Source organism: Phalacrocorax carbo, chromosome 2, assembly GCF_963921805.1.
Source record: "Phalacrocorax carbo chromosome 2, bPhaCar2.1, whole genome shotgun sequence".
Taxonomy (NCBI): Eukaryota; Metazoa; Chordata; class Aves; order Suliformes; family Phalacrocoracidae; genus Phalacrocorax; species Phalacrocorax carbo.
Window position 1 is genome coordinate 115,787,170 of NC_087514.1, and position 27,518 is coordinate 115,814,687.

The window sequence follows — 27,518 nt, forward strand, 5'->3', positions numbered from 1 at the left end:
TAGCAACTGTCAGGAGTTCTACTATGTTCTTTTTAACAAGGATGAAGTGGGGAAACATTTATTTATTTTTAAACAGGACATTCTTTCATAGACGAAATCTAAGCATAATACTCACCTTTAGCCTAGGCAGTACAATTAATCTCTCACTTTCGGCACTTCCCCCCGCCCCCTTTCTTTTCTGACCATGTTTTATTTTGCTTTACATGACCCATTCTTCAAGCCTTCTTCCACTCCCCCAAGGAGACTACATTCACACACACACCGACCATTTTTGCCCAGGTGGAGTTTGTACCAACTGCTGCTGCACTTGCACCTCAGCCAAAGCAAAATCCCAACTGAGATGCAACAGGGACATCTCACCCCTCCCCAATCTCCCTCTGCACTTTTGAGGCTTTTAAAGCACACAGAGGTAAAACCTTCACTGGCAATTTGCAAATTTCAGAAGTGCACATTGATATTTCATTCCTCCTGTATTTTTTTTGAAGTGTCAGATTCAAACAGTCTATGCTCTGCAAAAGCCAATTACTGTAGCTTTCATGAAGGTTAAAAGTTCAAAAGGAAAGCTGGTTTCTTCATTTAGCAGCCTCCTTCAACAATTCCGATAAAAAGATGCCAAAGAGTGAGCGGATGTGTAGGTATGGCAGCAAGGGGGATGAGGGCATGGGTCTCAAAGTTTTTAATCCTCTTATTTATGACTCCCCCTCTTCCACCAGGTTCTGACCTCACCCTCTTCAGGGCACACCATCCCAAATGCTAACTACCAGCAACGAGAAAAGACTAGAGAAACACACATTTCCTGCTGTCTTCGTTCACACACACAGAGAAAACAGTCCCCAAAGCACATTTTACCTTTGGGAAAATGTGTCCCAGACACGCAAGGCATAACCACGAAAATTATACCTCTTTCTCAAGCTTGTAAGCTTACTATGCCTTTTCGCAAAATCCCCTTCCTGCTGACAGATATAAATCAAGAAAGCAAACTTACTCTGTGAAGTCAGAACTTCACATGGCCACAAAAGGCTTGTTTGGTGTTTTTTTTTTTTTTTACACTTAAAGTTAGCACGAGTATAAGCACTAGAAGTAGCACACCAAGTATTATCTTGCATTGGTTTTTCTAATGAAAATACACTGTAACCACAAAAGGAAAAGCTTACGGATCAGTAATGAAGGGACTGATTCATATGCCCCAAAGAACAAGTGCTGAACAATGTACACTCAGTGAGATTTCAGCTTTATCCCGTATTAAAATAAAGCCGCGTGCCTGATCTTTAACCCACTTTATTGTTTTTGCTTTTCAAGATAACGAAAGTAAGTACAAACAGAGGAGCTAGAAGATGACAATTTATCATGAAAGCCTTATACACCAAATATTAGAATAGCCATCAATCTTCCTTTGTCTCTCAAAAACGTCTATTTGTAGTTTTGAAGGACCACATGGGAATTCCAGTTTGAAAGTCACAAAAGTAGGCTGATGCAGAAAATAAAATACTACATCCCAAATGTAACATAACCTCTGCTACCGTACACAGACATCAGTTGGTCATCTGTCAATCCACTAAAATGCCAAATGCATTTGAAAGATATTAAAGTACCAACATGAAAAAAAGGAAAAGACCTTTGCAAAGGTCAGAGATTTACCCATTCTGAATTGTGCGTGCATAAATCCTCAAATCCAAGGAACGACCATGTGCCTTACACCACAGTATCTTATGTTCCAGACACCTTCCCCACCACAGAGTTTTTCACTGGAAAGCAAATCTGGATTAAAGTCATAACACAGGATGAGGTTTTATCCTTTTGGTGAGTCCCATTCCAGATGATGTTTGTTCTACATTACAAAGTGTGTCACACTTTCCATGGGGCACACTCAGGAAACTCCTAGCACAAAAAACAATGAACGGGATGTTGCAGGTCAGAGTAGAGCCACGCTCACTGAGTGAGAATATTTGAGGAAGCAGGGAGGACCTTGCAGTGTCTTTTATTACTCAACGCCTTCTTGGCCCCAGCCCCTGTATTTTACAGAGTTGGCATTTGTGGGATAAGCAAAGTCTACACACAGCCCTCTCTTGGCCAGAGCTGTCCCTTGGTTTTGTAAGAACTCAATGCCCCATCCAACTTTATAGGACCCTGGCAACCAAAAGGCACCTACAATAGCTTCACAGCTCATGCTCTTGGACCGTCTGTGTACCTAGCACTGGCCTGTTCTGCCAGTTCAAACCGAACACAGGACTACAGGCCTGTAGGGTTTGTTTTCTTTGAAGACTTCTGCTAATAAAACTATCACTGCTCAGAAGAATCCCTATAAGTTAGGTCTGATCTATTACTCCACTACTGTCCTGTGCCTAGAAATACCTTGTGCATTAATATTCCCACAGCAATAGGGCAGGCCCACAAAATGCAAGAGCAATACCCGTATGCTAAAGTTTCCCATACCCACAGGTGTACATAAGGTGGTGCTTACATCCTCACTGGAACTTTCCTATATAGAAAGGCCTTTGCATAGTACTTCAGTTGGATCAAAGCTTACACACCTTCCTGAAACACCTCCCAGTAAACCCCACACTCCCAACTCTTGATGGATTCCACATAAGGACAGGTCCTGTGGGACCACAGGGGGGACCACAACTCTCGTCCTTCCCTGAGCTATGCTGGCTATAAGAAGGAGGAACCACTGAGAATCCTAATTCTTCAAGGAAACACTAAGATGTAAAAAAACAGTGGAAGTTCCTGAAGAACAGTAAGCTCCTGAGCACTGATCTTGCTTAGAAAAGTAATCACCCTCATTTCACAATGATGAAGCCCCAACCAGCATTTGCAGCAGCATGCATTTCTAGCTTCCCTATTTCAGATCTGGTTTTATTCATCAGACTTTCCACATGGTAATCCTAGAAGAGCAATTCTAATGCAATACTTTCAGCATCAAATTGGAGAGGCCTAATTTGTGGCCACAGCTGTGGCCTGTTATCTGTACTTCATCACTCCAATTCAGCACAACATAAACTCCATAATTCTTCAAACTCCGACACGCCTCTACACCACAACAGCAATTAATTTGCCTCTTCCAGCCTATGCCATTAAAATAAAACTGTAACATACCACAATCTGAAAATAAAACAAATTCAGTCCAAGCCCTACCCAGCCTCTTCATAATTCAAACAAAACCCCTGCAACTTCAGCATTTAAGAATTCAGACTTTTGTCAGAAATTATTTTTATTCATGTTTAATTTTAAATGTTACTGATAAATCTGAAGCAGTAACTTCGCATTAGCACCTAAACTACACCATTGGCTAAACTTTTTACAAGGACTTGGAAAAAAAATTTCTCCTATGGTCAAAACAAAAATAAAACTTACTGAAATGTTTTCATATTGACCTGGAAGAAGAAGAAAAAAAACCCACCTCACCAACTATTCCACTACAAAAAAATTAAGATTAAATGGCAGTTTCAAAGACAATGCAGTTTAAGAAATATCACCCTATAAATCTGTGAATAGGGGGTTCATTTGATAATACCCTCATTAGGTAAGCTACAGCCATTAAAGCCTTTTCCTGATAATATAGTAATTGGCTTTTCATATGAAGAAAAAAAGTTTTTGTCCTTTCACTTGCAAAGAAAAGTCAGTGGCTTTTATGACTCCACCCAACAGTAAAATAACATTCATCAGCTGGAATAACACTTCCTAGTTACATCGTAAAAAGAAACCTCACTTCAAAGTGAAGATGATTTTAGACTTGAATAAGTTTTTAATCAAAAAGGAAATTCACATTAAAGCCACCATGATTTTATTTGAGCTTTTATTCACTAAGCTTACTCAGCTCCATTCTCTCCTCTTGGAAGCAAGCAGAGTTCATACTAGTTCACTTATAATCCATATGGAGCATAGGACAAAAACACTTTGATATTCCCCTTAGCAATAAGGCTAGCACACCAGGCAAGCATCCAAGAAGGAATACACTACTTCCAAGAAGAAACACACTACTTCCAAAATAAAACTGCATTTCATTAATTAAACATCCCATGCATGTGTCACAGCTGGACCACTCAAGCAGCTCAGTGATTTAAGAGTGACCTCAGAATACAAACCTTTCAATAGGAGAGAGCCTAAATATGGCACACATCCCTTCATGTAAGGGCCAGCCCAGGAAAACAAACATGCAATTGCACTGGCAGAGCAACCTAGAAGACAATAACCTAAAGGCCAGGCAGCATGAGTTTTTAAAAAGCAAGAGATGTTCAACCTTGCACACAGCACCCCTCCCTTGGCCTGAAGCCATTGTACCACAGTGCAGCAGAAATCCATCCTCTCCCAACTGGTGTGCTCTGCTCTCCATCACAATGTTAACCCGGACTCTGACCTTCAAATCTCTCTTGAAATCTGAAGATACTACTACTCCACCCAATCTATGAAAGCATTTCTTCTTCCCTTGGACTTGCCCACAGGACTAAAAGGGATGGTTGGTTTTTCACCCCCAACACCCAAGCCACTGGGCAAAGCCTGGAAAAAAGAACCAGAGCTCACCACCCACACCAGGAGTACCCAGCACCTGCCTGGGGAAAGCCATAAAGCTAGTTTTTGTTTCATCCCTCCCTCTAGCTGGTTTGTTTGTTTTGGGGTGTTCTGGGGTTTTTTTGGTGGGGTTTTTTTTGTTTCTTTTGGGGGGGGGAATATTTGCTAGTCTAGCTAGTGTCAATATTTTTTTAATACGGACCACTTGAAAATAAAGAAAAAAAAACCCACCCCAAAAAAATCGCAAAACACTAAAGCCCTGAAATGTACACATGCAACAGAAGACAGCAACATTAATACATTCGGTACGTAACAGGCACACTGCTTTACCAAGTATTAAGGTATGTATTCCAAGCTTGCTGGACCTCCAGAAGTTTTCCTGAGGCTTAACCAAATAGTAAGTGTAGCAGCAGCAAAGTTGGAAAGAGCAAGCAATTCAAACTTTAGCAATCCTCAAAATGTTTCTTGCAAGTTTTCCTAGAGGGCCTTTTCAAATTAATTATGCAAGAGAGAGAGTGCTTTTCAGGCTTTGTCTTTCCCTTCCTTTTCTACTGTGACAGGTGTATTCTATAGGCACCTAAATTTTGCTACCCCCAGTACCTAAACATGAATCAAGAACTACCTTTCTCAGCTGGTACTCATTCTCTTCACTACTAAGGTGACTATTTAATCTTGCCATTTTAAAAAAATTATATTGTTTATTATTAATCATTAGATTTACATTGCAATTTTAAAAGAACTATTTCTAAGCACACACTACTATGCACCAGAGCAAAAATCACATGGGTAACTAACTAAAACAAATCAAACCAAAGAAAAACAACCATTTATCACTGGAGGTTAAAAAAAAATATATAAAATTTTAAAATATCAAAAAAGCCCACAACCCCCAAAATATAACCCCAAACCACAACCAGCCTTCCAGAAACAAGCCGCTGATCATAGCTGTAATACATAATAAAAGATGAGATTAAGAGACAATAGTTTTATTGCATATTATAAAAATATGTCTCCATGTTTTACAGACCATATGCTACTTGATTCACTCCTTCCCATAGATGACAGCCTTCTTCCTTCTTTTGCTTTATCATCATGTCCTTTACTCTGCAGATACCAACTATCCTTTTCTGTCAGACTGATACAGACCTAAGCAAGTTCACAGCATGTGTTCTCTAACTCGTATTTAGCTTTGAAGTCTGCTGCTTGTACTTCATGACAGAAAACAGTCTTCTGCAACTCAGATTGTTTACCTTCTCCAGCTATACCAATTAGACTAATGAGAGTTGTTACCCCATGAACAAACCTTTTTTCAATGCATTCATTTAGCTTCATGAGCTCAGGCTTTTAGAATAGCATCAAGAGTTAATATTTGCAATATAACCACAGGAGCTAGTTTCACTGCTAACTTTTAGTGACCTCAGAGTTCTTAATAAAGATGTTCTGGAACTTCCCAGTTCAGATGTTGTTAGCGTATACTATTAGGTATGCAAATATATATCACTACCCAGGTACAGACAAGTTCTGGGACTTGTCCATGGCTTGTGCTCACCGCAGCAATTAAAGGGCCAATTTGCACAACATCCCACTACTCCCCTCCACAAAATTACTGATCCAAGACTGTTCATGATATGAACTGATATAAGCTGTGCAGCTAGGGAACAGAGGTTTAGGGCACAGACTATAGCCAAGGTAAAGGTGTCTCTTGGTTTGGTAGGCTTCATTTTGATGAAACATGAAGGACCCCATACATCCTCAAGAATCCTACCACATAGGAGGAGGAATACATCAACTGCCCAAAATACCATCTACTTGTATGCAGCTTTGCAGTGTGGCAGCCCACTATGCATTCCTGCCCTGTAGATCTAGGTGCAGATTTTCTGCATAAGCTATTCTGATAAGATCTTCACACCAAGGTCATGTAGACACTCAGTGTCAGAACTAAGTAGAGAGAAAAAAAAAAGGGTGGTGAATTTTTTTTGCCATTGGTTTCCATGAGGGAAGGATTTTACCACTTAACTCCCAAATTCAAGCCTAGTGCTACAGCCATAAGAGCAACTTCTCACATCCATAGCAAAGAGTGCAGGAATCAAGAGAGATGCAAAAGGAGACCAACTACTGAAATGTGCAGTCTTTATTTCTCTAAGATACTGCATAGATTCTGAAGATGACTAAGAGTTTTATTCATGAAAAATCAACCCAAATAACTCAAAGAACACTCAGCGTGGGAGGTTCTTTTGCAAAAATTAAATAGCAATTGTGATGAAATAGTATCTTCTGCCGAGTTACCAAAGAATTTACATTTTGCTCATACTCTTACCTATCTGTATATAGCCAGGAACCGTACACCAGGGATACTAGCCAATTTGTTATCTAAATGTGTAAAGTTATTTCAGAAGGGGGGGGGGGGGGGGTGCAGAAGAGCAGGAAGCAAAAGGAAGGTTAATTTTAAAAACAATCCTAGGGCAAAATCGCTATTGCAGAGCTATCCAATAGATCTAACCTCCAGCTTACATCAGCTGCAGATCTGCACAGAACCAGTTTGAGCATTATTTAAAAAAAATGCTGGCTAAGTACAGAGCACACTAGATCTACTTGTATTCAAACTAGTTATCACTGACTTACCTCTACCCACAGCCAATGCCTCATGATTTAAAACCTGGTGTCAAAAGTGCTGCCAGAAGACGACAAGAAAGGCTATTAGCACAAATCAGTATTCGCTACATACGCTTTCTACAATTCTTTCCTTCTCCCTCACCCATGCTAGATTCATAGCAACATGATTTTAGTATGTAAAAATATGAGCTCCTTCCTCTCAGGTACACCATCCAGATGCTTCATGAACATCAGTAGGTCAACAGTTACAACTCTTCCAATACTGTCATTAGAATATGTGTATTTTAAGGATCTTATTTTCCAAAGCTGCTGATAACTTTTAGAAATGAAACAAACAAACAAAAAAACTTAAAACTTATTACACACACTGCATAGTTAAAAAAACTTGTTTAAGGGGCTTATCGTTACCACAGGATTCACCATCTCTCATGCATTCAACCAACCTCAGCCTCAGGGAACATTACTTATCTGTTGTCATACTGCTGCAATTCTAAAAGGAAAAAGAAACCACAGCTATATCCTGGTTTCTCTTTAAAAACGTATAAAATCAATTCTCCTATTTAAAAGGTCTTTTGCTTAGCATTAAAACAATACATTTGTTCAGTTGAAGAGATCAAACACTGTCTAACTCCATCAGTTTAGGACAATGTGCTATTATGCTTCAGAGTCACATGTAGCACATATCAAATGAAACGTCAGAGAAGCAAGGCATTTAAATGCATATTTGACATACTTTTTGCAACGCAGTATGTTTCGCTTGTCAATAGGGCTGTGGGTGGGAGAGGAAAAGGTTGGTTTCTTATGGATGTGAGTGTAAAGGCATCACTTGGCAATTCAAATCATCAGATGTTACAACTGCCCACTTCTAGATGCTGCCCCGTACAGGAAAAATAGATGCCACAGATCACCATTCTGCATATTCGGAGGGAGCACTTACAATCACTGTCTGTCTCCTCATACAGCAGCACTACACAGCCCTCACACTGCCATGCCAACACAAGTAATTTGTCATGAAGCTTTCAAGCCATTCATTCTTATTTGTGCATAACAATATTTACTATTCTCAAGTACCCCATGTCACTGGATTTATATCAAGCCTTGAACAACAAAGAAAAAGCAGCGTCTTTTGAAAGGTCCAAAGTCACTGCTGCCGTTTTGCAAACCAGCTTCAACAATGTTAGGTTCTGGTCAGACAAAGCAAGGTTTCTCTCACACTTTATCTCCTCTTCTTTAAGGGGAAAAAAAAACCCATACTGACCATCTGCTGACTAATGTGTCTATATGCCCCTCATCTAGGAGTCTGCAGAAGGCAGAGCACATTTTATCTTACACAAATATACTAAGCCAGGTGCAGCAAAAGCAGATGTAGATGCCTGAACTCTATGTTACATTAAAAGCAGTTTGCTTGTGTATGTCAAATCTTACAAAAAAGTAACTATACTCATGGGTGAAGTTCCTGTAAATCACTCATTTCCCCCAACTGCACCCTTGCCTTTATGCTAATGAATAAATCCGAAGACAAACTTCAGATTTCCATTTGGATGATAATCAAATACCACCATACAGCTGTTATTTAGCATTTCTCATATGGAGAGCTCTTAGTCCCTTCGAGGACATCAAAATAATTACTGACAATTTGCCAATGAGGGATCTCGGAACCAGAAGACTGAGTTGGGTAGTATCAATAAGCAGAGAGACAGAATTGGTCAACCTGAAAATGTTAGTACACAGAAATAAAAACTATGAATTTACACTAAACTGGTTTATCTCATCTACTGCTCATTTGAACATGCCTCCAATTTGTATAAAAGAAATAATGAAAGTAAATGCAGATGAACTTTACTAAAAGCAGGTTGATAAGATTACATTAAACTTCTACAGGCATTTGAGTAAAATTTAAATGCCTTTAATTTGATTTAATGTACTTAACTGAGGAAGTAAAGAAACTAAAACCACTTAAATACATCTTAGAACTCCTTGCATAGGAGTACTATGTAATTTAATCCACTTGGAAAGCATATTTTAATCCAGATTAGTTTTTCCAAGTGTTCCTATGTAGGACAAAACCTCAGCATACGCTAAATGCATAGGCAGCTTTCTCAAAGAAGATAAACTACCTTATACTTAACATAATAGACTGAGATTATTGATGAGTTGATGGTGACCTATAAATTCACCTTATGACACACCAACATCCCACTTACATACCCTTAAGTAACAGAATCCAGATATCCTCAAACTCAGGTTCAATGTTTCCCATCAACTGGAAATTAGATCTTTATTTCTGAGTTTATAGCAAAAAACAGTTTCAAATACGGTCTCAGGATTTTTGTCCCTTAAATCCAAAAGGGAAAACTTCACACACAACATCTAATCTTTTATCTACCATTGTCTAGATTGATGATTGCCTCCAGATGGGTTGATACAGCTTGTTTCATTTAATTTCATGCAGATGTCTTAACTTCAGTCAAATTAAATGCACCTCCTTCACAATCAAGAGTTTTCCAGATTTTCTTGAGACTCAATGATGTCTTGCAGGAGGTTTTTGGAGAGCATGAGAAGTAGGCTGTCTATTCTGTGTGCAAAGCTTCCTCAGGTATGTAAAGGCCACATGTGTAACACCGTTCACCAAGACGACCCAGTTCTCTGTTTGAAGCAGACACCAGCTTACAAACTTGTTTGTAAAGTGTAGAGGGACTCTGGCTTGAGTTTCTGAACATTTGGCAGTGCACAACCACAGCTGGAGATGTACTTCTTCCTTAACTCATCTCCCCACAAGAGCCGCTACTCTACAACGAAGCTGTTCTGTAGGTCAAGTCTTGCATGCAGCCCATGGTCAACCACCCCACCTAACAGCAAGGTGGGCCTCAGAAGAAGCCACCACCAGCAGCCACAGGTGAGACGAGACCTGAAACCAAACAAAGAAGTTTTACCAGGCTTCATCACTGGTCCCCCAAATAGGGGAAGTGAAAGCCGCCCTGCTCTATCCAAGGGAGAAAATGGGTCCACAGCCAAAGTTGGAGGGGAAGGCAAGGAGGCTCACATATTAAAGCAGCAGGAACTAATGCACAGCAGGTTGGTATGTGAAGTCTTGGCCTTGCCATAAAAACCTACATAGCCAATATGGTCAACTAATGAACACAAAACACTTATAAAACAAGTTGTGGAAGCTTGTGCAGAAGACTACAAACTGCGTCTTCTCTAAGATTTTAGCTTAAGTTACTTAAGTTAAGAACCCACCCTTTTTCATAGTTAATTCAAGGATACAGATGAAACTAGAAATGCATCTCCTCCCACTCCTATCACCAACCCCCACAGAAAAATATTTAAAAAGCAGAGATTTGTAATCCAGAACAGAGAGCGATTTTTATGAAGTATCATCTAATTTAAATAAATCTCTCTCATTAACTTAAAGGCATTCTAAAATGCCTCATCACTGCTTTGTTATTTACTTGATATTTCACAGTAGATCGCCCAAACATTAGGATATATCTTTTACAGACAAAAGCATGTAATCATAGATTTAAGGTATTCAAGTTAAATAATGTATTTGAAGTTGTAAATTTATTCTCAATGCCAGTAAAATATTCTGTAGCTATGTAGTTGCTTTTTTGCTACAGCTCCATTATCTAAGTATTCTCTACTGTTCACAAGTCACAGAATTCCTGAATATTTTAACTATGTACATGCAAATAATATGTTTCCTTCTAAGTTCTTATGTGGGTCATTATTACAGAACCAAATGCCTCACAACTCTTCGTGAATTTATTCTCACAATGCCCTCTCAGAGAGCAATACTAGACAACATGAGCTACTAAATCAGTAAAAGTCTCACAGGTGATCATGTAAACAAGCAGCATACAAAAAGAAGAGAATGTAGGAGCAAAATCAGCATTTGAATGGAACCATGATATAAATTTACTCAACTTTAGGAGCAAGAAACAAAACTCAATCTTCTCCTGTGACATATGAGGCTGAACCTCAATTGTTCTTCTGAGAATAACTTTGGGTTGGAAAGGTCAGAAAAACACAATTCCACACAAAACGTGCAAGCAATGTAAACGTGATGTGAAGTGCATTCACCCTGTGCCTATTAAACATGACTTGGAACAAACTCCGGGGTGAAATGAGGATAAGCATATGCAACTTGACTGAATATATGCAAGGTGATAACCCAGGGAAACTGAACTTTTTTTCCCGTCACATGGCTGGAATAACTAATTAAACTGTAGTGGAAAGAGAGCTAAGTAACTCACACAGCTAATGGGGTGTATACAGTATAATATGTAGCAGATGCCACCAGGACTGTTCACTGCACAGAACACAAAGTATTTGTGAGCACTTCTGTCACATCAAGAGATACAACAACAACGTTTGAACCTGATGAGTTACACTCCCACTGCAACAACAAACTAGCCCCTCTTTCCTGATGCCATGCTTCCAGATTAAACTTGGAGCACATTCACCCTCTGACCAAACAAGATGGCATCTGAAACACAAGAGTCCTCCAGAGTAAAAATGGTATATGTGGGGGGGAACCCCAGAAAGTTCACATGGGGTGAAACAGCCACTAGCACAGGTGGCCTGACAAGGCACAGATGCCTCCTAAAACTTTTGGCTACATCTTCATCCAAAGATAAATATTGTCTACCTAATCCCCAGTCACACTGTGGTCCCACCTTCGGTCTGTGAGATATGGCCATCACCTTCTGAAGCTAAATCACCAGAAGAAAACTCACATGAGGAGGCCAGGTGGGGCCATCCCTCCACAGGCCAACCAAGGTGTGACCATGACAGACACTTGCCACACAAGAGATGTCGTTGTAGCATCCTAATAAATTCCCAGTTGAGTGTGGACTGACCTTCCACCCCACAGGCTTTTTACAGTGTATGCTGCTGATACAGGCTCCAGCAGAAGAGAGTAGACAGCAATAGCAAATCAATTAGAAAGTGGCCAAAATGCCTAGCACTGCCTGGATTCAGAGCTGTATGGACGATAAGAGTAGGGAGATCAGTCAGCTCCTGAACAGCAACTCTCCTGAAGGGAGTAAGTTTGTCCCACAGACCAGATGGCTTCATAGTTTTAATGAGCTCTGTAATGTAAGGTACAGTGCCATCCAAGCAGCACCGGAATCATAATGTATCTTTAACCTCAGTGGAATAACCAGTCCAAAAAAAAAGGAAGCATGACCAAAAAAGATCCCATAGAACTGTAAGAAAAATCTAGCTGCAAGTCTGATTAAAAACAGTTTTCCAATGCTAGACTGCACTGTGTAAACACTGCTTTAGCAAGGGGGATAAAAAATAGGGACAGGCAATATAATAGACAAGTGTATGTGTTTTGTGTAAAAACAGGCTATTACATGGATATTAGTTATTTGATTTGCTATTTATTAAGTACCTGTAGAGTACTCAGCATTATCCAAGTTACAAAGAAAATTGTCTTCTGCTTCAAGAAACTGACAATCTAAATGACAAAAGGGAATAGACAAGGTACAGTGAGAAGCCAGTGATGATGAGGAATATTTTGATTGTGTTTTGAATTTGATTGCTTCCTGTCAGCACCTCTGAGCTGGAGTTCTTGCTACAGATTTGCTGACACATGGGCAAGTGTGACGGAGCGGAGTATTGGCATTTCAGACACAGAAGTAGCACAGAGAAAGGAGAAGTCACAATGAGACCAAAAAGACAAGTTTGGAATTGCTCTTCACACAGGAAGAGGCATGAAGAATGCCTTAAGTAATATGAAAAGAGCGGGAATGAAAACTGCAGGAACCTGATACTTAGAACATAAACCTAAGGCAGAGCTGCTGTTAAGAAGTTGCAGTTGAAGCTGATGTAATGGTAGAAAGATAGACCAGAGCAACCCTGCTTTACAGAACTGTTAGAAAAAACAACGTGGCTATTCAGGAGACCCATCTGATGAAGGCAGGTGATGCAGAAATTCAGTATCAGCTGCTTAGTGTGATACAAAGTTATGCAGTTAGGAAAAAAAAGGAGGAGTAATTTTTATGGCCAACGTCTCAGCCTTGGGAGCACATTCATTACTAGAGGTCCAACATGTCACATTTCTTTAAAAAGTTTGTGAGTGAACTAGCCAAGAGTTCCTCTGGCAGTGTAAAAACACTGCTGTCACAGATGATCCTCACACAAATGGGGCTTTGTTTTATTAAAAAGCATCTTTTTTCCCTCCCAAAATCCTCAACCTATACAAGCCCTTAAATTTCTTTTTCCCTTTCTCATCTCTTACAAATATAAGAGAGAATAAGACATTGTTTGTTTGTTTTCTTTACTTGATAGGAGACTAGTTTTTCTCCACGTTGGTGGTACTCCAAGTGAAAAGGACAGCAGATACACTCTTGGCAGCTGTACAGGAAGAGTTTTTTGTTTTTCCATAAAACACTTCACTGTGCCAGCTTTCTGAGTAACCTCAGAAATAATATACTTTTTTCTGACAGATGACAGGAGAGTGTAGTTAATAAACAAATTAGACCCATATGAAAATGTGATTCATAGGCAATGTAATTATTCCAAAGAATAAGGCAGTATACGGCTACCAAGAGGCCATCCTTATACATAAGCCTTCAAATGAAAATCATTTCCCAGACTTTTGCGAAGCTCGTTTTCCAGCTCTTCACCTCTTAACAGCTGCTGTGCAAAACTCTTGCAACAGAAGAATCCTTCTTACAAAGAAGCATGAAGGTCCATCATGAAGCCAGTTGAACTGCCTCAGAGCACCTCACACACACACACAGATGGTTTCACTGAAACCATATGAAAACAGAAAGAGTTTGAGAAGTTTCAGATGATTGATTGGTGAGCTTTTTTTGCATAAAAAAATAAAAGGAAGATGCAAACAAGCATAAAAATCTATTAGGGTAGCAACACTTTCACTACAAGACAAAAATCACTGTTTCCTCCTAAATCTGGCTACAGTACAACTAGTTGATAACAAGCACACACGTGGTATAGTTTGCACTAAGGACAGAAGGATTTGACAGCTAGCCTGGTTCAGACACCAGTATAGCAAAGGGGTTTAAATCAGGCAGAAGTAGTGCTCTCAGTCAGCGCATGTAAAGGATCACCCTGCTAAAGGATTTTAATCCTGAGACCTTATACGCGTGCACTCGAAGCAAGTAGCTGTTGCTGGCACCATCAGCCAGAACAAACATGTGCTTGTGATTTTACAACAAACGGATGACACATCCAGAACGAGAGAGTTTCAAGACACCACACGCTACACAGGAAAGTTTATAAATAAAACCCCTTGTTTCTTCCCGCTTCTCTCCCCCCATGTCAGTAGCTCCAAGTCCAGCTTTAGGAGATGAAGGGGATTACTGTGGAAAGCCGAAGAGATTGGCAGTGTGACGGGACTAGGAATAGTAAGTCAGACAGACACAGAAGACCTGCTTCAGCAACTGACTCTGCTTCTGACCCACTTTATGAACTTGGCCAAACTGCTTCCCTTCTTGGTGCCACCGCTCCTCTCCCAAACCCTGCAGGATCATATGCAATTAGGCCAACACCTTCAGGGAACTGACTGCCTCTCACTATTTTGGTGACAAACACCCAACAGGCTTGAATAATACCTTAGTAGAACAGGGGGCTGATTTTACTAGGATCTGCCATGCCAAGAACTAAACTGTCTTTTCACTTAAATAATGAAGAATACCCACACAGTTAAACCTGTTAATATTCTTTAAAAATATGTACAGCTGGAAGAGTTGCATGTTGCTCTCATTCACAAGTTTGCTGTATCCTTACTGACGCCTACAATCTCACCTCAACATCTATTTACAGAGGCATTTCTCCCAGGGTCCAAATTTTCAATTCCTGTCCTTTCTTCCTCCTTCTCTTCTGTTTTATCCCCTCTCCTCTAGCACAGCCCCTCAGCCACGCTGGGCAAGCTTTTTGCAGTGTGACACGGGGAACTGATCCAATACTCAAGTGAGCAGAAAAATAATCTGAGAAAAACAAACAATTTATTTTTAACCTGGATGGGTTCCCTGAATGAGCTTATTCCCCACCACAACAGGTGTATCAACACACCAGAGGAAGAAGCTGAGCAAACCAAGCTGCAACTACGACTCACAAACACATTCATTAGTAGGACAGGAATGTTTTTAAAAGATTATAATGGATATGGGGTTCTCGCACTAGGGAACTCTTTAAACATCATAAAATGGACTTAATACATATTCCTTATGTTGTTCACAGTTTCCTTTGCCAGTTTGGCTAATTATATGATATTTAAGTTTAAACATATGTTGCCTCCCTTGCAGTGAATCCTCTCCTCCTACATGATACAGCAGTGAAGTCATCTTGCTGACTTCAAGCCGAATCCTGCACCTTCTCAAGTAGGTGGGCATTTTTAGTTCATCTGGAAAGCAGTCCAGTCCTGAGAGCACAGTGATTCTTTTTGCAATAAGCTACCAGGTGCTCTACCACCACAAGCATCCTGAAACACACCATCCAGGTGCCACATGTTAAAGAACCAGCATAACTTCCCCCATCCTGGGCATCTGGTTCTTCAAACACATAAGAGACTCAGGATGCATCTGCATTAGTGTGAAAGGTGAACCAGCAGACCAGAGGTTTTACTCTCCTTCCTTCCATACCATCACCTTTTAAGGTAACGTGAAGATTATTTTTTTCTTTAAACCAAGACGCGTAAGATAGAAGAAAATTCCAAATGGAAAGAAGTGGCAAAAGACTAAGCCAAAACAGTATTTAGAAGGGCAAAAAAATCTTGCAGCCCTTTGTAAAGTGTCATGTACTGCAGACAGGAAAATCTCTTCCAGTTAGTGCATTCCACACTATGAGTGCCTTTAGTAAGCAGAGCAGCCGATTACGCCACAATAGCTGTGTTTCATTAGCTTAGCGTAGCGGAGTATAGGATTTAAAGGGAACAGACAGTAGCTGAAAATAATTGCGTTAAATTAACATTAACCCACAAACCCAGAAGAGGCATATAATATTCAGGACTGCTACAGAAGTGGTAACACAGAACTAATGTCTGTAAAAGATGAATAATCCTTGCCTGACTGGGATTCAAAATCCTAGAGGAAGAACGTTCACCTCAAATAGTATTCCCTGAGGTGGAGGGCGGGGCGGGGGGCAGCACAGGGGGAGACGGAAAGAAAGGAAAGCATGGCCTAGTTACAGATATCAGTAGGTAAGAGCACAAACTGTAAAACTATGTGGTTCCCAAAGGACTAACATTTTTTATGGTTTATACACACACATTCCCACACATTCCTGCTCAAAAGGACTTGAAAATAAATCTGATTTTCAGAACAGTAAATGAAATAGACATGTGAGAATTTAAACACTTAGGGCAGAAAAGACCAAAACCTCAGAGCCTAGAGCATAAAAGGCAGCCAGGACTGGAGTGGACTAAAAACACAGCCAGCAATGACAGCTGTAATTCAATCCATGGATGTACTTTACAACAGTCCACAAGTCTTGATGCCACAAGGGCTTAGAAAATAACAATATCACTAAAAAAAAAAGGTACTTAATAAATCTAACTGTTAGAATGAGGAGACAAGACAAACTTAAGGGAGCACACTTTCCTCAAACTGAAGAGGGAATTTATGCTAAGCATGGGGAAGGGAACTAATTATTTAAAAAATTAAAGAGATGATGACTTACAGCACCTATTCAGTTCATCTATGAACAGGTATCAGAAGTAAGCAACGGTACTATTGGCCAGGAGGAATAACAAAACTCCCAAGTTCTTTCTCCCAGTTCCAGATGGAAAAATCAGCCTGGTCAGGCCCTTGGCTAGCTACAGGTCAAAAGGAAGAACTAAGCCACCAACTGAGGTCTGAGGAAAGCCATGGCAGATGCTACTATGAGATGAGCTCTAAGATGACTCCACCAGACCTGGTGCCTCATTAGCCACTGGTGATCTGAATTTACATGGCTCTTCCAACTGGAGATGAGCAATAAATTCTACCTAATGAGCAAGCCAGCATTTGGAAACAATTAACATCCTATTTTCCTTAACCATCATATTTAGGGAAGTTTTTACTTCCCTTCTGAATCCCTGTAGAATTAAAAATATTATTAAAGAGACAGTAAATAATCTGTGGACTTTACAGGTACGGCAAAACTAACCAATACGGGTTTGTGCTTTAGGATGTTTTTAATCTCCCAAAAACTCCCTATCAAACACATAAAATTAATTTGTAATCCATTCTTACTGGGCAGTAAAAAGTTTGCGTTTGGGTTTTTTTTTTTTTTCAGTTGAGCTCCCCAGTAAAGCAAGATTTTTATAACTCTTCATCTGTATTTGTCTACCATCTGCAAAGCACCATCCCATATGGGCACACAGTACATTTTTCTATGTTTTTGTTAAACCTCCTTTGTTAGCAGTATTACACCCCCAATTCTGCTCTTTCATTGTATGATCAGCACAGGACTGCCTGAAAGTGAATAAAATATAGTGCTTCATTGAAATTTTGAAGTCTTTATGTTTAAAGTAAGTATTTTTATTAAAACACTGATGAAACTATTAGAGCACCCTGAATCTCACTTATCTAGAAGACCCTTTATAACTACTCTGACAGTGAGGCTTTACTGTACTGTGTACAGTAAAATCACACCCTACATCTTTCAGGGTAGAAGTCAGGTAAGTTACAAGATGGCAACCTGTTTTTAGCACAAGTTTTGGCTTTCAGGCCTTTCATTTCTTTTAGAAAAGTGAGATATTTATTTTCTCATACATTTGTCTAACCAAGCAAAGCAAACGGCTTCCCTGTGACCAGCAGCACTAAGGCAAACCCATCTGAATCCCTGGTGCAGGTTTCCAGCTGTTTAATAAGGCTCACACTGGAGTCCTTCCCTTACAGTTTCTGCCCCATCCAGTTTCCTACTTTCACAAAACCTGTCTGAACTTTGCATCTTTGAGACCTCTATTGCTCTGCTGACTCGGCTTGAATCAGCTGACAATTTAAAAGTTACTGTAGAGGGGAAAGGAGACATAGATCCCATACATACAAGCAAAAGAATCTGTTGCTCTTTCTAAGGGTACCAAGACAAAAATTGAGAGGGTTGGGGGTGTGACCCAAGTTTTGAAACAGGAGCCCTTCTTGCTCTCCACACCTAATACAACATTTTGCCAGCAGAAATCCATCCTAAAGCTCTGGCTTATGAATGCTGGAAAGATCAAGTAACAAAGACAATTACACCTCTTTTATATGATATTTCAGTTAATACTTCCGTTTCATTGTACAAGATCTCCTTCCAGTCCCAGCGAAACATGGCATTTTTGATCAACCTTATCACTAATGAACTTTCCAAATAAATATCCAAAGTTGAGCAACTCAATAGCTGTTACTGTTCATTCTTACATTTCCGTCAGTTATTTGCATAGTCGCTCCCACTCTGATTTTATCTTTCCTTTCATGATTGCCTAAGCCTACATAGAAAATGAGAACAGTACATCAAACTAAGCGCTTGGCAGACACATATTGGTGAGATCACAGCAAGATCCTGGAATAGCACAGGCTCTCTCATATGGAAAAGGCTCATGGAGTTCCCGCGCAGTTTCAGTAACCATCATCTGACCCAATGAGCAATACTGAGATGGACACAGCCCTCTGTGGAAACCAGCTGTTAACTGGTGAACACCCAGGGAGGTGACAGAATTGGCATCCAAAGCTTCACAACTAATGTGTCACATTACGTGACCAAGCCATATTACTTCATTAACAAAACAGGCGCAGACCAGAGCTTTTTAATCTAATCACATGATGGAGCTCAGAGGTAAAAAGTGAGAAGTGGGAATACAAAGACCTTATTAAAAGGTAAGCTTGAATACACAGATTAATTTCTGATTTTCAGTTCTCTGACTAAAAAAATAAAGGGTTCTATGGGGTAGAAAAATAAGGTATTGTTTAGGAAAGGAGTACTTGGCCAAAGCAGAATGACAGAAGAATTACTTAAAATGTGTTTGTGATTCATTATGGTTCAATAACTTCTCATGAATGCTAATGTGTTTCGGAGAGATAGAAAGGCCTGTGCAGGTGTGACAGAAACGATTAGTCAGTTATTAGTAAGCTGCTAGCTTCACTGGCAGCCATGCAGCTGAAGCTGTACACTACATCAAGGGCCTGCCAGTAACTCTCCATGCACTGCTGATATTTAGAACCGCCAGAATAGTCTGGATAACAAATTGTATCTGCAAACATTTATTTCTTTCTCCTCATTTTGCCTGCCTGCATGATAAAGTTTGTAGTTAAAGCAAAATGCTACATGCTTAAGTCAGCGTGGCTCCTCTTCAGGAGCGAGCGTAAGGAAAGAATCTAATCCAAAAGCCCCTAAACTAATCTTAAACAGTAACTCACTGCCTTTCCTCTCCTAGATCTTCTAAAAAGGTGCTTATTTCAGAAGAAGTGTATCTACATGGACCTACCTACATGGACCGCCACAGGCAGGCTGGTTTAAATTTCAACTTCATCTTGCTTTAGGGTAACTACTCCCTCTACCAGTGGCTTTACAGCGAGCAATAAATCTTTATTCTCTTTTAACACTCTGGAAAACCACTCATTTCCACAGGTCTTGCACAACATTTAGAGAAAATTTTCAAATGTGTTGCCTATTACCCTGATACCCATCATCCTTTTCTCATGCAGAAGTCAGAACAGCATGAAGGCCTGTTTAATTTCACTCTTTTTCAGCTTTCAGGAAAATATACTATTATCCCTTAATTGCAAATGATGATCAATCCTTAAAACTATCCAACAGATACTTAGGAAACAAAACCCAACACCCAACGTTTTCTAAGAGCAACAGTACAGTCCAAGCAATCAGGCTCCAAGAACTGCAAGCCAACCGTGTGCTTATAGCACCGAGGAGCAGCCTGGCTTTGGCTCTGTGCCTCACTGCACACCCGAGACATGCAACTGCTGCACTGTAATGCTCATCCTTACTATGAGACAGACATTACGATTTTTATAGCATAGTGGATTTCTGAAATGAATAGCAAATAATCCACTAGTGGCTTAATTTATTAGCTATACAAAATTCTTAGGGTCAAATGTCAGTGAAATGAGAGGAAAACCACTAATCCGGTGGACTTCAGACTCTTCTGATAAAGAACACAGCCATATGCCTGTGTCCTTTATCCAACCACAGTTACCATTAAATTTGCAGGAACTCAGTTTCCATCTACAGTTTAATGGCTAATTTCTTAACATTCACAACCATTAAAAAAAATAAGCAAAGACCCTATGCCCTACTGTGCTGTCATACTGTGTGTTTGCACACATGCACACATGTGTATGGATATAAAAGCCAAATATTTTGATTAAAAGACTGCTTCCTGAATGCAAATGACAGTCTCTTGCCTCCCAAAGAGCAAAAATTCTCATAGGAAGACCTTCCAAGCTGTTTAGAAAGTAGTTATTGTCAGAAGCATAGCTGCGTAAGATGGGTGCTTCCCACTCTAGCTGATCTGACCCATGCATTTATTGTCTCCATCATTATCCATGCCTGTACTGCAAAAAAGAACATGACCCGTATCTGTCTTGGTTTCTGCAAAATCAACAGGATTACTTACAAAAAGCAAAACTTAAGTATATGTTTCATTGTAATTTAATGGGAATAAGAATCCTTCCTGTCTTCACACACACCCACCCGCCTTAAAAGACCCAGAATAATCTAGGATTGGCCTTAAAAGCTCAAAAGCTTCCTAGCTCAAGAGCTACCTTACTCCCACTCCAGCCTTATGGTAGACAACCCATAATGCTGTCTGCTGAGGACTCAAAGAGGCTCTGCAACAGCAGACAGAGAGGATGGGCAGGGTAAAAAAAAAAAAAAAGCCCAGAGCAGTGGTTCTGAGCGAACAGCCAGTTTGTACGGCTTCTGACCCACAGGACAATCCAAGATGCAACAGGGCTTCATCATTCACCCCAGAGGATGCAAAAGGCTATTTATGAACACATTATGATCCTGCCCTGTCACCAGCTAGAGATCTTGCACCCAGTTGGACAACATATTATATAAAAATAAGCATGCATTAAAGCCGTGGAGGAGCGAGGTATTACTGAAGAATGCTTGCCTGATGAATATGCCATTATCTATCACACTTCCGTGCTTCAGAGTCAGCTATAGAAGTTACATTACGGCCCAGCAATAGTCAAACTCAATTTCCATACCCCTGACAGGCTAACCTTGTGTGGCTGAGTCACAGGGAAAAACCAAAACACATAATTATGCATCACATAGATTTTAAATTACTAAACTAAAACACTTGGGATCACCAATTCCCTGTTCCAGACTGACCTTGCAAAAAAGACGATGCCTAAATAAACTTGACAACACCCCTCCTGTGTTTCGGCCTGCTAACGCCTTCCCCTTCTGCTTGCTTTATTTCTCTTTTCTCCTCCTTCATTTAATCTTATTCTACAATTGTCAAAAGTTTCAAGGAACATGAACATTTTTTCAGCCATCCCTTTGCAATGCCAAGTTCTCTCTTTCACCACCCGTCTTGGTATCCCCCCCCAACCCTGCCTAAACTATACTCCATTCTTTCAGGAGCAGCATTTTCTGTTGCTAGTGCCAGAGGCCAGGAAGGCTCCTGGCAGTACAGCTCCAACAAAGAGCCCGAAACTGAACAATCTCTTTTTTTGTGAAAGGAGATAAGGAAATCCAAGACATGGTTTTTAAAAGGATAATATATAAAAAATGCCGCTGGCATTGGCAGTTTTTAAATAAAAGCACATAAATTTTCCCTTCCAAAGGGGCAGGTAGCATACATCGCTTTCACCAGCAATGAGCACCTGTTCCTCCTACCTACATAAAAATGCTCTCCAGAAAAGAAGGAAAAAGACATTACATTGTTGATCTCAGATACCCACAAATGTAAATCACGCTCCAGTAATTCTACCCTGTTTTTACAGAAGCAAATGGTGAGGCCAAATGCTACAAGTTTCTGCTGGTTCTTCCCAATACAGTCTTGCTCTTCTTTTGACAATTGTACAAGGCAAGCCATTGACAACTGCAGAAAGACATTATTTTTTTTGTTGGAAATAGTTCAAAATAATTACTGCAAATGTTTCAGCAACCTAATCTCATTGTGTACAAGAGGGAACTGCTGCTCCTAAGACATAGTTGCTCTGCTAACACAAAATCAGAGAAGGTCCTTCTCTTCCTAAATACAATTATTCTGCTTTAGTAGCATACCAGTGAGAAAGAAGCAGACAACTTCTTCCCTTACGGGATCCAAATTGTTCTGCAAATAGCAAAAGTTTTTGCAATTATCACATGTATCACCCTCAATTTTCATTGATTTCCCAAATTCCTCAGTGGGACCAGAAGTAGCTGAAGACCAGTGTTAGACCCTAGAAAGGAAAAATTGTTGTTATTTTAACAGTCTGCATCAATTTCTCCTACAATTCAAGGAAGGTGCCTTCCTTTCTTTGAACTCATTTTTTCATTCAATGCTGTTAAGTGCTGAACTGTGAACCCATGGACTGATTCTCTGCACAAAGAGGCTAGACACTGGTCACAACTGAAGAGGCAACATTTACAGCACTGTGTATATAAGGTAATTCTTCCTCTTCTGAAGGCCAAACTCTCTAGTGGTTTAACACCACTGGACTGAACTGTGTTCTGTCAGCAGGAGGAACCAAGTTACGCCAGCAGTTCAGGATTATTTGGTTAACATTTTTACTAGAATTATTATGGAAAATTATTACCAGCCTTTATTATATGACACCAAGATAACCACCTGCACAACTGTCTCCATTCAGTTAACAAAAAGTTACAGATCAAATTCTTTTTTTGCAAAACAAACTCAGATTCTTTCCAGTTCTAAGTGTAGACGTCCAGATGTGAAATCCGTATGAATATAAAAGACAGAATTACAGACAATGCCAAGAATTAGTATTATTCAACTAAATCATGTTGCTACTTAGTGATTTTCATCTATGGACAACCTTCAGTAACACACAGCAACTACTGCCCAAGAGACAGCGCTGTTGCCTATAGAATTACTGCAACAATCAACTCTCAGTGAGGAAGGACAGAGCTGATGGTCCTTCCCTTCGTGAAATCTAGGTGTTTCCAGAGAGTCTCTCAGTACACTCCTTTAAGAGGCTGTGTCAATGGTTCAGTTACACTTTAAAACCACTTTTGTTCACATCTGTTGACAAAGTGCCTTAAAAAAAACCAAACAAAAACACCACTTTTCTTTGACTTTGTGTTCATGAGGCTTTGTGCCAGCACCAGATTGAAAGATGAAAACAAACAACAGCAGGTATCTTAAACTGAATCCAACCACCAAATACTCTTTTCTTTACCTTCAGCATACACTAAGAGTTCCCAAATTTCTACCTACACGTGATATGTAGATTTTTTTTCAGTACAAATACTGGACAGTTTGACCTAAACAGAGCTGCCCTGAGCTCCTCCCAGTGTTTGATGGGAGCTCCTCCACCATCTATATATCCATATACTTATACATCCAAGGAGCTTCTCTACCATTATTTGGTAGATTGGGCAGATAACTTCTGCCTCTATCAGAAAAGAACAGATCATAGATGATCTCTGCCCAGTTAGGCTGAATCAGCTCACCAAGGCACTACAGCTACAGCAGTAACTTCATATTACAATCTGAAAAACAGTAGGAGAGAACAATCCCACTGCTGATGCATACCACCTATGCCTTCTCTAGGGAAGGCATATCCCCAGCTTTCACTCAGAAAATAGTTTGCAAATATATCCCTTTATGTCTGTATTCTGTTTACTACCTACCCTTGTATTTTTAACTTAACATTAAGAAGATGCTTAAAATAATCTCCAAGCTTTCCAACTGGTTCAGGTTATCTGTATCAATGCAGAGCACACCCATGCCTTGCTCCCACATGTAACTTCTCCACAACACGGGTAAAGATCAAGTATCTGTGCTGACCACACTAGACTCGTCTGTCCCTTTCAGCAAATACTGTGGAGTAAGAGATCTTGCTGCTGTTCTCACAAGCTATTGGTATTACAACTGACTACTCTTTTTCAGTGGTACTACTTTTGTCAAAATACTAGATCCAGATTAATTTTTTTAAATTATAATATATTAAAATTTTCTCCCGAAGATTCTCTTTAAGTAGTGCCTTGTCTCATTTCATATTCATATGAAATGACAACACACATGGACTACCATGCTTAAAACACACTACACACATTCCCTTTGGCTAATACTGATAATGCAGTTAATTATATGCATAGCTGTAATTATACATGCATAACTAATGGCTGGGGGTATCAATACAGATGAAGCTACTGAAAGACTGAAATGAAGAAGCTAGAAGATGCAGGGGGTGGAAATGAAAAGAAAAAAAAAAACTATCTACCCCTCTAATTGGGGTCATACCTACTACTTCTTACCAGAACTCGCACTGATGTGGCACACCTGAACTCTCCTCTCCTTTCTGTGGGAACACTGCTAGTGTTGAAACACGGGAGAGCAGCTGTCCTGAGGATGCACTCGCTCAGGGCACCAGTCTTCACCTGATGCAAAGACTGAAACTACATCCTTCCTCTGTCAAACCAGTGACCTTCAATGTCTCTTCCATCATGTTAAAACTACATAGCTGCACCACGCAATTCCAGTAGAAGTTACATATCTCAGAAACGGAGCCTGTAGCAGAACACACTGGGCCTGCCCAGGTACTGTCTGAATTCAAATGCAGGACATCAGCAGTCTGAAAACCACACTGACTCAGGCTTATTATTTCCAAATGAAATTAAAACTACTGGTTTCCTAGATGATTCCAAATTGCTTTCTTGAGAGGCTACCCCCTCTCTTCAATCCACATCCACAGCTGGATCCTCTTTGTTACAGAGGAGACAGCTACCAACAGGACATTCTCTAAAGTGGGCCCTCCACTCTGAATTTCAATAGATCAAGAGAGAAAAGCCTCAAGACAGGAAAGCAAGGCTTATCCCCTTAGTCAAGCTTATGGGGACCAGTGAACACAGCAAGAACAATTACTTGGAAACAAAGGATCTGCGGGTTGACTTAGGTTTGATTTTCTAGTCTGGTTTGGTGGTTCTCTATTTACTGATTTAGGGGAGGGGAGTCTCACTGCCTCCTCTCCCCTTTTTTCCCTTATCTCGTCATTCCAGTTGCTTTTTCAACCTTCGTATATTAATTATAGAAAATTAATTCAAAGCTAAAAGCCTCACCATCTCTAGACTGAGGTGAATAATTTTACAAAACTTAAGCAATTTGGAACATAAAAAAAATCTTATAATATACTATTTTAATTTTAATTCACACACCACTACCACTGAATTGTGGATGTTTAGATCCCTCTGGCATATGGGCCAGGAAATCAATTTAAAATTCCAGCACAAATAGCCCAAGACCATTTTATTTATGTGTTTGTTTTAAAATAGAACTCGAATTCCAACTTGGATTTTAAATTATGTAGATTATTTTCTCCCCTTCTCCCTCTGCACACATCTCTCCTTTACCATAATGTGTTTTCTGACTCATTCGCAGCTGCAGGGGATGAAGTCTTTGAAACGTCTACCTTCCAGAAAACCATCCCAACACAGCACTATGCTACCGAGACTTCTTGTTACGCAAACACACTCTTCCAACAAGCTAACGTCCTAAGGTAGCTGAAGGAAAGAAATTCATTATTTTCAGCAGGTCAAAACATAAAAGCACAGGTCATTGCGTATTAGGAAAATTTATTAAAAGTACTGTGCATGTTACATCCTAAGGCTAACCCAAGAAATACAGACTGAAACCACCAGCATTTTATATGGAGGGAAGAACAGATGCAAAGATTTCAATAGGTCGAGTCCACATATGTCAGAGAAGACAGCCAGGACAGAGAAAGGCTCAGAGCAGCACAGGGCAGAAAAGATTCTTTTTCTCTTTCCAAGTGTTATATGTTGCTTTCCACGATCGCACTTGTGTAAAAATTTCACTTTCTGCTATAAAAGATGAGAATTAGTCTTTTCAAATAAGACCACACAAACTGACCTACTTATAACATTAGTTACAATTTAAAAAAAACAAACTTGGCGGTTTTGTTCAAGATGTGGGCCATTTTTCATGCCCTTTTCTGGAACTGGCACTAGCTTTCAAAACTTTAATTACGTGCCATAGATACAGTTAAAATTACAGTAAGTGGTCCAAAGTGGGAAAGACCTTACATTTTCTTTCAGCTTTGTAGGGTTTTTGGTTGGTTGTGTCTTTTTTCCCCTTTACAATCTTCTCCTGAGCAGTTAACAACCATCACACCAAATGTTCTGTCTTTTGCTCTCCAATAGAAGTTCTCATTTGTTCACATTCTGCTTTTTTTGAGGAAAAGAAGATTAAGCACAACAAGAAACCTGTATGCATCTCTATAGGAGAAGATTATAGACCTACATAAAGTATAGCTCAGAATTAGACCCCACATCTAGACCTGAATTTTGTGAGTTTGGTGAGCAGAAGAGATGTCAAGAGTATGTGTGGTGTGAAAAGAGCCAGTGGGAGGCGGGGTGAAAAGGTTGATAGGAGGAATGTACTTGAACCACAGGGGGTAGAGCTTCAACAGATGAGTGCCCTGGTGCTTGAAGGGAGGGGAAAAAAAAAGAAAAGTTGGGAGGAAGAGAAAAAAAAAAAGACAGATGACAAACACCAATACTCCAGTATTTCAAAAGCCTAGCGACCAAAGGGTATACCAGATATCCTTTCCAGAATGCAAACACCAGTACTTACATTTGGGGAAATTTTTTTTTTGAGTTGGTTTGGCTCAGTGTTATTGAAAAAGTTTGTCCAAAAGTCCACGCGCTGGGCCAACGCTTATCAGGTTTCAGTTTCCAGCTGAAGCCACGACCGTTGGTATGAAAACTAATGTGCAATTTTATTCCAGAAAGCAAAGCAATGGAAGAGACTGTATTGGAATGTAACAAATACATGCACTGGCACTAAGAGTAAAAATTGCATTACACCAACCTGCGTCACATTCATTTTCTCCTCTTATCATTAGAAAAGAAATGTGCAAATCAACTTTATTGTCTACCAGAGGGCATTAGGTGAATACTTGTAAATTCCTCATTGCTCTACCTCAACAGATTACCATCTCTCAAAATATGAAGCAGCACTTTAAACAGTCACCCCCACTATGGCCACTCCAGCGAGATTCAATGAAGTATACAGCAGATTACCAGCACAGCCAGACAAAACCCTGAACTGCTCGCACAATGTATCTTTGCCAAGACCCACATATCCCTTACATTTCTCCTGGACTATACGATACACGTACGTTGGCTGAAGAGAAAAAGATAGACAAGGTAATGTTTTCAGTTCGGCTACAAATTCAAGCACCAGAAATCATGCGTGTACTAAGAATATGTTAATAGTTAGCTAGACAGATCTGTATCTATGG

At 39.9% G+C, this 27,518-nt stretch overlaps 1 protein-coding gene across 5 annotated transcripts in view; it reads right to left on the reverse strand.

Annotated features, from left to right (window-relative positions):
- The window catches only part of ELMO1 (engulfment and cell motility 1), a 314,254-nt gene that overhangs the window by 279,935 nt on the left and 6,801 nt on the right, over nucleotides 1-27,518 (reverse strand). Inside the window, exon 1 of one of the 5 annotated variants that reach the window (XM_064443949.1) lies at nucleotides 1,639-1,656. The exons of the other annotated variants lie outside the window; for them this stretch is intronic. The gene's annotated coding sequence lies outside the window, so the exon portion shown is untranslated. Of the gene's footprint in view, nucleotides 1-1,638; nucleotides 1,657-27,518 lie in introns of those variants that run through there. 5 annotated transcript variants of the gene reach the window in all.